Source organism: Chiloscyllium punctatum, chromosome 32, assembly GCF_047496795.1.
Source record: "Chiloscyllium punctatum isolate Juve2018m chromosome 32, sChiPun1.3, whole genome shotgun sequence".
In the NCBI taxonomy this organism is placed as follows: domain Eukaryota; kingdom Metazoa; phylum Chordata; class Chondrichthyes; order Orectolobiformes; family Hemiscylliidae; genus Chiloscyllium; species Chiloscyllium punctatum.
In genome coordinates, this window is record NC_092770.1 from 45,012,512 (window position 1) to 45,026,996 (window position 14,485).

Sequence of the window (14,485 nt, forward strand, 5' to 3'; positions counted from 1 at the left end):
GCGGCCTGTCTCCCCAATATGGAGGAAGCCACATCGGGTGCAGCGGATGCAGTAAATGATGTGTGTGGAGGTGCAGGTGAATTTGTGGCGGATATGGAAGGATCCCTTGGGGCCTTGGAGGGAAGTAAGGGGGGAGGTGTGGGCGCAAGTTTTGCATTTCTTGCGGTTGCAGGGGAAGGTGCCGGGAGTGGAGGTTGGGTTGGTGGGGGGTGTAGCCCTGACGAGGGAGTCACGGAGGGAGTAGTCTTTTCGGAACACTGATAGGGGAGGGAAGGGAAATATATCCCTGGTGGTGGGGTCCGTTTGGAGGTGGCGGAAATGACAGTGGATGATACGCTGTACATGGAGGTTGGTGGGGTGGTAGGTGAGGATCAGTGGGGTTCTGTCCTGGTGGCGGTTGGAGGTGCAGGGCTCAAGGGCGGAGGAGCAGGAAGTGGAGGAGATGCGGTGGAGGGCATCGTCGATCACGTCTGGGGGGAAATTGCGGTCTTTGAAGAAAGAGAACATCTGGGTTGTTCGGTATTGGAACTGGTCTTCCTGGGAGCAGATGCGGTGGAGACAAAGGAATTGGGAATATGGGATGGCATTTTTACAGGGGGCAGGGTGGGAGGAGGTGTAGTCTAGGTAGCTGTGGGAGTCGGTCGGTTTATAGTAAATGTCCGTGTTGATTCGGTCGCCCGAGATAGAAATGGAGAGATCTAGGAAGGGGAAGGAGGAGTCTGAGACGGTCCAGGTAAATTTGAGGTCGGGGTGGAAGGTGTTAGTAAAATGGATGAACTGTTCAACCTCCTTGTGGGAGCACGAGGCAGCGCCGATACAGTCATCGATGTAGCGAAGGAAAAGGTGGGGGTGGTGCCAGTGTAGCTGCGGAAGATGGACTGTTCCACATATCCGATGAAGAGGCAGGCATAGCTGGGGCCCATGCAGGTGCCCATGGCTACTCCTTTGGTTTGGAGGAAGTGGGAGGATTGGAAAGAGAAGTTGTTCAGGGTGAGGACCAGTTCAGTCAGTCGAAGGAGGGTGTCAGTGGAAGGGTACTGGTTGGTACGGCGGGAAAGGAAGAAGCGGAGGGCTTTGAGTCCTTCGTGATGGGGGATGGAGGTGTACAGGGACTGGATGTCCATGGTGAAGATAAGGCGTTGGGAATCGGGGAAGAAAAAATCATGGAGAAGGTGGAGGGCGTGGGTGGTGTCCCGAATGTAGGTGGGGAGTTCTTGGACTAAGGGGGACAGGACCGTGTTGAGGTATGCAGAGATGAGTTCGGTGGGGCAGGAGCATGCTGAGACAATGGGTCGGCTGTGGCAGTCAGGTTTGTGGATTTTGGGCAGGAGGTAGAAACGGGTGGTGCGGGGTTGTGGGACTATGAGGTTGGAGATGGTGGATGGGAGATCCCCTGAGGTGATGAGGTTATGGATGGTCTGGGAGATGATGGTTTGGTGGTGGGAGGTGGGGTCATGGTCAAGGGGATAGTAGGAGGAGGTGTCCGCGAGCTGGCGTTTAGCCTCAGCTACAGAATTGCCTTTGTCATGACTTAACTGAGAAGCTTGCATTGATAATCGTATCCTACTGTTCCACAAGCCATCATGAAATGTATAAAATCCTAATGAGACTACTAAAGTGACCATTTTTGTTGGACCGATTGCTACAAAGAACAATTCACATCAGGTATTGTCAGTAGCAGTTAAAATAACTGATTGTAACACTTAATTTTGGCAAGCGGAGAGAAAAGAAAGGATTTCTAATCTATAACTAAGCAACTTAAACTATATTCCTACAAACCCCCAAATGCGTAATCACGATTAAGAGACAAAAGATAAAAGGCTTGACACTTATGATAGTTGGGAAAAGAATATCGACAAACTAAACAGAATTCTGAAGATCAAAAGTCCTGCATACAAAATGTAAAATTATTTTCTCACAGTCCTTTTGAGCTGAACAAAGATCGCATGCTGTTATCTGTAAAGTAACGATCATTTTTTGAATTTGTGGTTGATCTGAAGGTAGCAAAGACACAGAGTGGATGAAAGGTATGATACTTAATTGTCCATTGCCAAAACTGACTAAGCTAGCTTGGTCCTGAAGGAGTCAGACTTAACCTTGTCTTTACCAAGTTAGAAAGCTATTCCACAGACTCCTAAAGCAGCAGCCTCGCATTGTGTTTGTGAGAATGACTATGTCCCAAACACTGGTATCACCATTCCTGGATATGTCCTGTCCCACCAATGGGATAGACCCAATAGAAGTGGCAGCATAATGGTATACATTTGAGAGAAAATTACTGTGGAAATCCTCAACATAAACTCTGACCCCCATGAAGAGTCATAGCATGAGGTCAAACATGGGCCAGGAGACCACCTGGTGTTCATCACCTGTCACCACAGGACCCTCCTCCCAACTTATCAACCAGTTCTCCTCCACATTGGGAGGATGCATTGAGTAGTAAGAGCACAGGATAGTCTCTGGGTGGAGTCTTCAATATCCATCACCAAAAATGGCTTGGTCTCACCACTACTAAGCTGACCAAATCCTAAAGGACATAGCTCCATCCATGACAGCAGTAGTAGGAGTGACCACCACCCAGTCCTTGTACGGATGAAGTCTTGTCTTCACATTGAAGAAAGCCTCCATTGTGCAATGTGACATTACCACTTCGCTGTTTGGGATAGATCTAGCAATGTAAGACTGGGCTTTCATCAGATGCTGTGGGCCATTAGCTGCAGAATTATATTCAACTACAATCTATAACCTCATGGCCTGAAATTTGACCATGACATTAAATCGGGAGATCAACCCTCGTTCAGTGAAGAACAGGCAGGTGGCTGCCACGAGCAGCACCAGGCCAACCTAAAAATGCCATCTCAACGTGAAGCTCTTTGAAGCCAGAGGACTGCGTCGGTACCAAACAACATACGTCAAACCTAAATGATCCCACGACCAACAGCTCCAATCTAAGCTCTGGAGTCCTGCATATCTAACCATGAATGATGGTGAACAATTAAACGACTGACTGGAGAAGGAAGCTCCACAAAATGTCCCCATTTTGAATGATGGGGGAGCCCATTACATCAGTACAAGTAAGTTTGCATCCATGTTCAACCAGAGGAAGCATCAAGTGGATGATCCATCCCAACCTTTTCCTCAGGTCCCTAGCAGTACAGATGTCTGTCTTCAAACAATTCAGTCCATTCCATGTCATAGAGTCATCGAGATGTAGAGCATGGTAACAGACCCTTTGGTCCAACCCGTCCATGCCGACCAGATATCCCAACCCAATCTAGTCCCACCTGCCAGCACCTGGCCCATATCCCTCCAAACCCTTCCTATTCATATACCCATCCAAATGCCTTTTGTTTTGTAAATATATTTATTAGCAAATTTTTTTAACTTTACAAACATATAAAATTATTGAAAAATATAATCAATAACAAATATCAGTATAATAAAAAGAAAAAAAACACATTACAATACAACTACTGTCTCCTAACAATTAACCTACCATCTAATACAAAACAAACCCTAACACTGTGCAAAGCAACACCAAAAAAAGAAAGAAAAGCAAAAAAAACCACAAATACAGAACAGCTATGCTCAGCGCAAGGCTCCCAAACAAAGGAACGGGAGCATTGTATATATATCCATATTAACTCAGGAGACTCCCTCCAGGGCCCAGGGCTTGACAAATCTAACCATCCTGGTTAAACAAACGCCCTAGTTAAGACAACTGACAAATCTGTTTCCAAATAACTCAAGTAGAGCTGCCATGTCTTATAAACATGGTCTGTCGTGTGGTGCACCATGTTTGTAAAAAGGTCCAAGGGAATGTGCTCCATAATTAATTTCTGCCATCCCAGCAAGTCCAGCGGGTTCTCAGACTCCCAGTTCATCAGAATATTCTTCCATGCACAGTATGCAAGAATATTAAATAGTTTCTTCCCATGCCCGTCTGAAGATGGTAAATTCGGTAGAGGAGAGATACTTTGACTTCAGTCCTCAATACCCTCCCTATCTCTCCCTAGCGCTCTGATAAACACGGAGCCTGTGGCATGTCCAGAAGCAATGGGTAAGAGTACCTACACTTATTTCACATTTGGGGCACAGTGAAGATGCCCCTTTTTTAAACTTCGCCAGACGGTCTGGTGCCAGATGAGCCCTGTACAGAACTTTTAACTGCGTAGCGCATATCCTATTACAGATTGAGATCTTTCAAGTATTCTCCCATATGTTCTCCCATGTTTCAGAAGAGATCTCCACTCCCAGCTCTCCTAGCTCCACTCCTTACTCCCAGACTTCACATAACCGGTTAATATCCTGCCAGGCCCTGCCATCTAGCAGGCGATAGAGGGCACTAACCAAAAGGGTCTTTGTGGAACGTAGCAACAACTTCTCTGTATCGGGCTTATAGGGTTTAGTGAGAAACGTAGTCTTCTGCTGGATGAAATCCCTAACCTGAAAAAAAACCGGAAAACTGCTGGGTAACCCGTATTTGCAGCTCAGTTGCTCAAAAGACATCACACCCTCCCTGTCAAAAAAATCTCCCAAACTAGAAACTCCTCTCGCTGCCCATAGTTTGAACCCTGAGTCCATCATCCCTGGTCGGAACCCTGGCATGCCATCTATAAGTGTAAGTGGCAAAGTCTTGGATAAACAACCCTCACTCTGACGCATCGTCCTCCATGCCTTGACTGTACTAATGACAATGGGGTTCCGGCAGTGGTCCATAACTGTCCTCATCTTATCCATGAACAACAGGTTAATAAGAGGGCACTTTGTTTGGGAGGCCTCAATATCCAGCCATATTGAGTTTGGATCGTTACCTACCCAATCGCAGACAAAGGACAGCAGGGAACTCAATTGATACCTCCTGATGTCTGGGAAATCAACTCCTCCCCCTCCATGAGGCAACTGCAATTTAGTAAGTTTGATGTGGGGCTGCCCACGATGCCAGACGAACCCCATAAGCTTCTGCAGTGTTGACCTGGGAAACATTATAGGGAGCATATGCATGGGATAAAGCAAATGAGGAAGAACATTCATCTTAATGAGAGATATTCAGCCCAGTTATGAAATTGGAAGAGCCTCCCATCTCTGGAGATCTCGCCTAATATTGTCAAGCAAATGAGCAAAGTTATTCCAAAATAACAGATCAAACGTGGGGGTAATAAAAATGTCTATGTACTGGAACCCTGCCCGTGACCACTTAGAGCCACCTTCAACTTCTGGCACATCCTGAAGGTTCCCCAAAGGCATAGTCTCCAATTTTGCAAAGTTAATCTTAAATCTTGAAATAGCCCCAAATGAATTGATACATTGTATCAAATGGGGTACAGAGGTCATCGGGTTCGATAAAAACAGAAGGACATCATCCGTATACAGTGTAATCTTGTGTGCCCTCGATCCCACTTCCGGAGCGGTTATGTGGACGTTTTGACGAATGGCCTCTGCCAGCGGCTCTATCACCAACGTAAACAACAATGGTGAGAGGGGGCAGCCTTGCCAACTACCGCTACCAATCCTAAAATTCCCAGACTTCACCCCATTGGTGATGACCGCGGCCAGAGAGTAGCGATATAAAACCTCCACCCACCTCACAAAGACCCCACCCAACCCAAACTGTTCTAAGACATAAAAAAGATACGGCCATTCCACCCGGTCAAATGCTTTCTCTGCGTCTAAGGAAATCACCAACCCCTGAATCGATCGTTGCTGACAAACTTGGACCACATTCAGCAACCTTCTAATATTAAGGACCTAATGCCCCTTATAAAGCCTGTCTGGTCCTCTTTAATAATATGGTGCAACACCCTTTCCAATCTCAGCGCCAGGATCTTGGACAGAATCTTGAAGTCTGAATTTAATAGAGAGATGGGCCTGCACGAGGCACGATCCTCAGGAACCTTCCCCTTCTTAAGAATTAAGGAAATATTAGCTTCTTTCAAAGATGGTGGTAGGCGTTCATGCATATAGGAATGATTGTACATCTCCAACATCAGCCCTGACAGAATCCCTATAAACTCCTTATACAACTCACCCAGGACACCACCAGGGCCAGGCACTTTCCCACTCTGAAGTTGCCTAGCTGCCTCCTGTATTTCCTGAACTGTCAAGGGGGCATTAAGGAGAGAGGCCTGTTCCAAGGTTATCCCTGGGAGGTCCAGGTTCTTAAAAAAGGTCTCCATTTTAGCCCTCCTGTCCTCGCAACCTTCAGGCTGATACAATTCAGAGTAAAAGCTCCGAAGAGCCTCATTAATCTTTTTAGCATCGTATGTAAGGACCCCGGCGCTATCTCTGATTACAGTAATGGATTGGGAAGCAGGCTTTTTCCTAGTCAGGTACGCTAAATACTTCCCTGGCCTATCCCCATATTCGAACAACCTTTGTCTAGCAAAAGCAAGTTCTTTCTTTGCATTTTGTGTCATTATTGAATTCAAGGCAGCCCGGAGGGCTGTGATCCGCCGTAGCTTAGTCACCAAAGGCCGCTCAAAATGTGCCACCTTGGCGGCTTTCAACTGCGTCTCAAGTAGATGCTGCTGTTCCTCCTTCTGTCGTTTCCAGCTCGCCGAATAGGAAATAGCTAATTCCCTAGCAAAGGCCTTAGCAGTCTCCCATAGCATGGACGAGCTATCACCCATGCCTGAGTTGATAGTCAAGAATTCCTGAAACTCTTTCAAACATATTTCACAAATTTGGAATCCTTAAGGAGAAAGGGGTCCAAACGCCAGTGCAGCAAACCTAGCCCCTCACTCTTGGCCTTAACCTCCAAATACACTGCTGCATGATCAGAGACAGCTATATTCCCAAGTTTACAATCCATAGTCAAACCCAGAAGGGCCGAGGGAGCCAGAAAGAGGTTAATCCTCATGTGACATTTATGTGGGTTTGAAAAAAAGGTGAAGTCCCTGCCGGTAGGGTGAAGACATCTCCAAATATCCACCAGCCCCAACTCCTCGCATAAGGCAACCACCTGCTTGGCCTGCGAAGAAATAGTTGGGGGCCCACAAGGCATCCTGTCCACTGTTGGATCCAAAAGACAATTAAAACTCCCCCCTTTAATAATGTGCCGTGTTCCAAAAGCACTCAACTTAGAGAAAGCATAATCAAAAATTTGAGGGGATGCCCCGGAGGAAAGTAGACATTTAAAATGCCATATTCCTCTCCATGTATCTATCATCTTTCACCTGCTCTAATAATGTGAATGGAAATTTTTTCTGGATAAGTACCGCCACTCCCCTACTTTTAGTAGTAAAGGATGAAAAGAAAACCCGGTCATAACCCCCTTTTGTAATTTCAGGTGTTCCTGCAACAAAGTGATATCAACCCTTTCCCTCTTAAGGCTAGAAAGTACTTTTTTCCTTTTAACAGGCAAATGGCTTCCCTTAATGTTCCAGGTGCACCATTTAATAAGACACTTAGCCATATCCCCTTTCAGAGACCCTTGAACCCCTCGGAGGGAGAACCCTGCTTACAAAGCGCTGAGCATAAGTAAATAAAGACTCATAGAATTGAAAAACTATATATACAAAAACTACTCTATCATAACTATAAACAACTGTTACTACCAAAAAACTACGAAGAAAACCAACTATAAAACCTTGAATGGAAGACTCTTCCCCCTGCCCATAGGGGGCAGTCACCCAACCCATCCCCTCCTTCATAGCTCCTTCAAACCTGGACTGTGCCCCAGCCTTAGGCCAGAAAAAAAAACAAGGAGATGATCCTTAAATCAACAGACAAAAGACAAAGTCAGGATGAACACATTCATGTCACCCCTACTTATGACTGAAAGGCTTAACAGACAATCAATTTTTCAATGTATAATTTCAGTTACATCACACTGTAAATTTTTGCTATAAATTCTGTGTTACGATCGAGCCCTCCACTATCACCTGATGAAGGAGCGTCGCTCCGAAAGCTAGTGTGCTTCCAATTAAACCTGTTGGACTATAACCTGGTGTTGTGTGATTTTTAACTTTGTACATCCCAGTCCAACACCAGCATCTCCAAATCATGACTACTATCGACACCACTAACTGTCGGCTTAAAGTGGAGAGGATCTCCAAGAAGATTGCACATATCGACACAGACATCAAGTTTCTACAGGAATGCAGGCAAGCAGAAAGATCCCGAAAGGATTACGGATCACGAACCCACTTAGGTCGACCTACAACACAGACTACACAGAGAGAATTTGCCACTACACATCTCGTAAACTTCTCAATCATCTCGTGCACCAACTCTACAGCAGGCGCCACAACCTTGAAATTTAGATGGAGTCCACATTCACAGCCTGCACACAGGATAAATCAGTACAATTATGTGACATTGCCAAACAGACAAGGCAACAAAACTACACCACATACATGCACGCCAAGAACAAAAAAACTGAAGAAACTCGGCATTCTCACCAGTAATAGCAAAGCCCGCCCTGGAACCACAGTAGACAACATTATCACTGCGGGGAAGTCTATTGTCAACTTATCAGCACCCACAGACCAGTCGAACCAGGAATATTCCTCGTCACAATGGATGTTTCCGCACTCTATACCAGCATCCCCCACAATGATGGCATCGTGGCAACAGCCTCAGTACTCAACACCAACAACTGCCAGTCTCCAAACACCATCCTACAACTCATCTGCTTTATCCTTGATCATAACATCTTCACCCTTCGATCGGAAGAGATTGAGGTCCTGAGTAGGAGTCTCAACTTCTGCCCCACCACCAAATTGGATCCGTTGGTTCTGGCAGCAGACACAGAGGAGTTCATCAGACGAGTGAGACTCTGGGAATTCTTTCAAGGTGCCAGCAGTGATCCCACGGAGCCCACTGAGGAACTGGAACAGTCATCACGTGGATCTGTAGAGGAGCGACCAAAGAAGGTGTCAACTTGGACCCCACCGGAGGGCCGCTGCCCTGGCCTTGACATGTATGCTCAAACCGTCAGGAAATATATAAATATTCATCAGCCGTACCCACAAGGTAAAACAAAACATCACCCGTTCACAATGCAATGCCAACCAGGCTCTCAAAACCAATCACAACATTGTCATCAAACCAGCAGATAAAGGAGGAGCCGTTGTCATTCAGAATAGAACAGATTACTGTAAGGAGGTGTACTGACAACTGAACAACCAGGAACACTACAGGCAACTACCAGCTGATCCGACCAAAGAATACACCCGTGAATTAAACACACTGATCAGAACTTTGGATCCAGTCCTTCAGAGCTCCCCACGTGCCCTCATCCCATGTACTTCTCGTGTTGGCGACTTCTACTGCCTTCCAAAGGTACACAAAGCCAACACACCGGGACGTCCCATCGTGTCGGGCAATGGGACCCTATGTGAGAATCTCTCTGGTTATGTGGAAGGCATCTTGAAACCTATTGTACAGGGGATCTCCAGCTTCTGTCGCGACACTACGGATTTCTTACAGAAACTCAGCACCCACGGACCAGTTGAACCAGGAATATTCCTCGTCACAATGGACGTTTCCGCACTCTATACCAGCATCCCCCACAATGATGGCATCGCGGCAACAGCCTCAGTACTCAACACCAACAACTGCCAATCTCCAAACACCATCCTACAACTCATCTGCTTTATCCTCGATCATAACGTCTTCACCTTTGACAACCAATTCTTCATCCAAACACACAGAACAGCCATGGGGACCAAATTTGCACCCCAATATGCCAACATTTTTATGCACAGGTTCGAACAAGATTTCTTCTCTATGCAGGATCTCCAACCAACATTGTACACCAGGTACATTGATGACATTTTCTTCCTCAGGACCCATGGTGAGGAGTCACTGATAAAATTACACAGTGACATCACCATCAAACTCACCATGGACTACTCTTGACTGTCTGTCTCTTTCTTGGACACATGTGTCTCCATCAAGGATGGACACCTCAGCACCAAACTCTACTGCAAACCCACAGACAACCTCACAATGCTACACTTCTCCAGCTTCCACCCAAAACCTATTAAAACAGCCATTCCCTATGGACAAGCCCTACGCATACACTGGATCTGCTCAGATGAGGAGGAAAGTGACGGACACCTGGATGTACTCAAGGATGCCCTCATTAGAACGGGGTACGATGCTCAACTCATCGACCGCCATTTCTGACGTGCCACAGCAAGGAACTCTAATGACCTCCTCAGGAGACAGACACGTGCTACAACTGACAGGGTACCCTTCGTTGTTCAGTACTTCCCAGGGGCTGAAAAACTACGCCATGTTCTTCGTGACCTGCAACACATTATCAATGAGGATGAGCACCTCACCAAGACCTTCCCCACACCTCCACTACTTGCCTTTAAACAACCGCCAAACCTCAAACAGATCATTGTTCGTAGCAAACTGCCTGGCTCTCAGGACAACTCCATACAACCCTGTCATGGTGGACGCTGCAAGACGTGTCAGATTGTGGACATAGATACCACTATTACGCGTGGGAACACCTCCCACCTTGTACATGATAGGTACTCATGTGACTCAGCCAACGTTGTCTACCTTATACGTTGCAGGCAAGGATGCCCGGAGGCATGGTACATTGGGGAAACTGAGCAAAGGCTACGATAATGGATGAATGGGCACCACACAGCAATCAACAGACAGGAGTATTCCCTCCCAGTTGGGGAACACTTCAGTGATCTAGGACATTTCGGACCTTCGGGTGACCATCCTCCAAGGTGGACTTCGGGACAGGCAGCAGAGGAAAGTGGCTGAGTAGAGGCTGATAGCTAAGTTCGGTACCCATAGGGAGGGCCTCAACCGGGACCTTGGGTTCATGTCACATTACAGGTGATCACCATTGCACTACACACACACATAGATATTCCTACACACACACACTCTAACATACACACGGACACAGGTACACACAGATGCGCACACAGACACCCACACACACCCTTATAGACACACACTCCCACACTCACACATGCACCCCCTCACAGACTTAAGACACTCTGCACTCACTACACACACACACACACACTTTCTCACACATACAGCCCCTACCCCAGACAGACACACACACACAGACAAAGACCCACATGCGCACACATATATTTTGTGGGGTGAATTTGTACTTGCAGAGTTACATTGTACTTTGCTCAAAAACCACATACATTCATGTAGAACTCTGAGCTCAAACATTGCATGAATTTATGTAAAACTCTGTTATCTCACTTTTTAGATTAGAATCAATCTAAACATCAGGTCATAGACAGAGAACACAGGGGGCTAACATCTTCAACATATTGTCTAGCTATCACTGTACTCTAACAGATGAAAGGCTTAACAGACAATAAATTTTCCAATGTATAATTTCAGTTACATCACACTGCAAATTTTTGCTATAAATTCTGTGTTACGATCGAGCCCTCCACTATCACCTGATGAAGGAACGTCGCTCCGAAAGCTAGTGTGCTTCCAATTAAACTCAAGTTGTTGGACTATAACCTGGTGTTGTGTGATTTTTAACTTTCTACTTATGACTAAAAGAGAAGCAGAACAAACAAAAAAAAGGGAGAGACAACAAAGAACATCCACAAAATTTCCCATCAGAAAATCCAGTTATTAAAAAAAAGGAACAATTAATTCCAAAGTCTTTTCCTCCATTTCCAAAAAGGAAATTATTAGGGAGAAAGAAAGGAATAAAAAAAGGGATGGGAAAACATGGGGAAAGATAGAAAAGAGAACAAACATTAACCTTATTCTTCAGGTCAATCCGTCTATTTTAAAGTGTCCACAAAGTCTTTAGCTTTATCCGCTGAGTCAAATGTATAAACCGAGTCCTTGTGGCTGAAATGGAGCACTGAGGGGTATCTCATGTAGTACTGGATGCCCAGGTTCCTCAGCCTCTTTTTAACTTCATCGAAGGACTTCCTCTTTCAAATTACAGCTGCAGAGAAATCCTGGAAAAACATGATTTTTGACCCCTTGTATAGCAGTGCCTGCAGATCTTTTCCAAGGGATCTGGAAGCTTCTATGACTTTTTGTTTGTCCTTATATGAGTGGAAGTGCACTAGGACCGAGCGGGAACGCTGCACCGGCCCTGACCTATGCATTGTAACCCAATAAGCCCTTTCAATCTGAAGCTTGCTGGACTCAACGCAAAGGCCCAAAAACTTTGGCAGCCAGCTTTCAAAGAAGCTGACTGGCTGCACACCTTCCTCACCTTCAGGGAGCCCAACAATTCAGAGATTTATCCTCCAACCTCAATTTTCGAGGTAATTGATATGGTCTTGCAAGGTCTGCGCCTCTCGCTCCAGCACCTGGATCCGACTGGATGAGGACTCCATCGCAGCTTCCAAGGCCTTAGTTTGACCCTCCACCTCCTCCAGCCTCTCCCCGAGGCCCTGCATCTCCTGCTCGTGCTTCTGCAGCATGGATGCAATAGGTTGGACCTGGACACAAATCTCCCCATGGATTTCCTCAGACGCAGCTGCAACTTTTAAGGTAAGTCTCTCCATCACTGCAGCTAATTCCTGTGAGTCTGTCAGGTCCCCAGGGGGGCTTCAGGAGAGGCTGCTGCAATCTCTGGTGTTGTAGGTGCTGCAGGGGAATGTCCTCGCTGCTGCTGTTTGCTTGCTCCTTTTCCCTTTGGCATCCTTCCCACTCCCAAATATTAACAAATATGTGTTTGTAAGGTTTTAAACTAATAATTCCACCACATAAGTTGGCCAGGGATAGCAAAAAACACCTGTATGACTTGGCTGTTAGGCAGAACTGTCCACAGCAGTTTTACAGAATCGCCGCCATCTTGCCGAGTCCCCCAAATGCCTCTTAAATGTTGCAATTGTACCAGCCTCAACCCCCTCCTCTGGCAGCTCATTCCATACACGTATCACCTCTGTGTGAAAAAGTTGCCCTTTAGGTCTCTTTTATATCTTTCCCCTCTCACCCTAAACCTATGCCCTCTAGTTCTGGACTCCCTGACTCCAGGGAAATGACTTTGCCTATTTACCCTATCCCATGCCCCTCATAATTTTGTAAACCTCTATAAGGTCACCCCTCAGCCTCCGACGCTCCAGGGAAAACAGTCCCAGCCTGTTCTGCCTCTCCCTATAGCTCAAATCCTCCAACCCTGGCAACATCCTTGTAAATCTTTTCTGGACCCTTTCAAGTTTCACAACATCTTTCCGATAGGAAGGAGACCAGAATTGCATGCAATATTCCAATAGTGGCCTAACCAATGTCCTGTACAGCCGCAACATGACCTCCCAACTCCTGTACTCAGTACTCTGACCAATAAAGGAAAGCATACCAAAAGCCTTCTTCACTATTCTATCTACCTGCAACTCCACTTTCAAGGAGCTATGAACCTGCACTCCAAGGTCTCTTTGTTCCGCATCACTCCCTAGGACCTTACCATTAAGTGTGTAAGTCCTGCTAAGATTTGCTTTCCCAAAATGCAGCACCTCACATTTATCTGAATTAAACTCCATCTGCCACTTCTCAGCCCATTGGTCCATCTGGTCCAGAGCCTGTTGTAATTTGAGGTAACCTTCTTTGCTGTCCACTACACCTCCAATTTTGGTGTCATCTGCAAACTTACTAACTGTACCTCTTATGCTCGCATTCAAATCATTTATGTAAATGACAAAAAGTAGAGGACCCAGCACCGATCCTTATGGCACTCCACTGGTCACAGGCCTCCAGTCTGAAAAACAACCCTCCACCACCACCCTCTGTCTTCTACCTTTGAGCTCGTCCTGTATCCAAATGGCTAGTTCTCTCTGTATTTCGTGAGATCTAACCTTGCTAATCAGTCTCCCATGGGGAACCTTGTCGAACGCCTTACTGAAGTCCATATAGATCACATCTACCACTCTGCCCTCATCAATCCTCTTTGTTACTTCTTCAAAAGACTCAATCAAGTTTGTGAGACATGATTTCCCACGCACAAAGCCGTGTTGACTATCCCGAATCAGTCCTTGCCTTTCCAAATACATGTACATCCTGTCCCTCAGGATTCCCTCCAACAACTTGCCCACCACCGACGTCAGGCTCACTGGTCTATAGTTCCTTGGCTTGTCTTTACCACCCTTCTTAAACAGTGGCACCACGTTAGCCAACCTCCAGTCTTCCAGCACCTCACCTGTGACTATCGATGATACAAATATCTCAGCAAGAGGCCCAGCAACCACTTCTCTAGCTTCCCATCAGACTTGATCAGGTACTGGGGATTTATCCACCTTTATGCATTTCAAGACATCCAGCACTTCTTCCTCTGTAATGTGGACATTTTGCAAGGTGTCACCCTCTATTTCCCTACATTTTATATCTTCCATGTCCTTTTCCACAGTAAATACTGATGCAAAATACTATTTTAGTACCTCCCCCATTTTCTGAGGCTCCACACAAAGGCCGCCTTGCTGATCTTTGAGGGGCCCTATTCTCTCCCTAGTTACCCTCTTGTCCTTAATGTATTCGTAAAAACCCTTTGGATTCTCCTTAATTCTATTTG

At 46.1% G+C, this 14,485-nt stretch overlaps 1 long non-coding RNA gene across 1 annotated transcript in view; it reads right to left on the bottom strand.

Annotated features, from left to right (window-relative positions):
- Window positions 1–12,174, bottom strand: part of LOC140458132 (uncharacterized) — a 41,348-nt gene extending 29,174 nt beyond the window's left edge. The window contains exon 1 of the long non-coding RNA XR_011953439.1: window positions 11,726–12,174. This is a non-coding gene — a long non-coding RNA (uncharacterized lncRNA). The remainder of the gene's footprint in view (window positions 1–11,725) is intronic.
- Window positions 12,175–14,485: the final 2,311 nt, after the last annotated feature.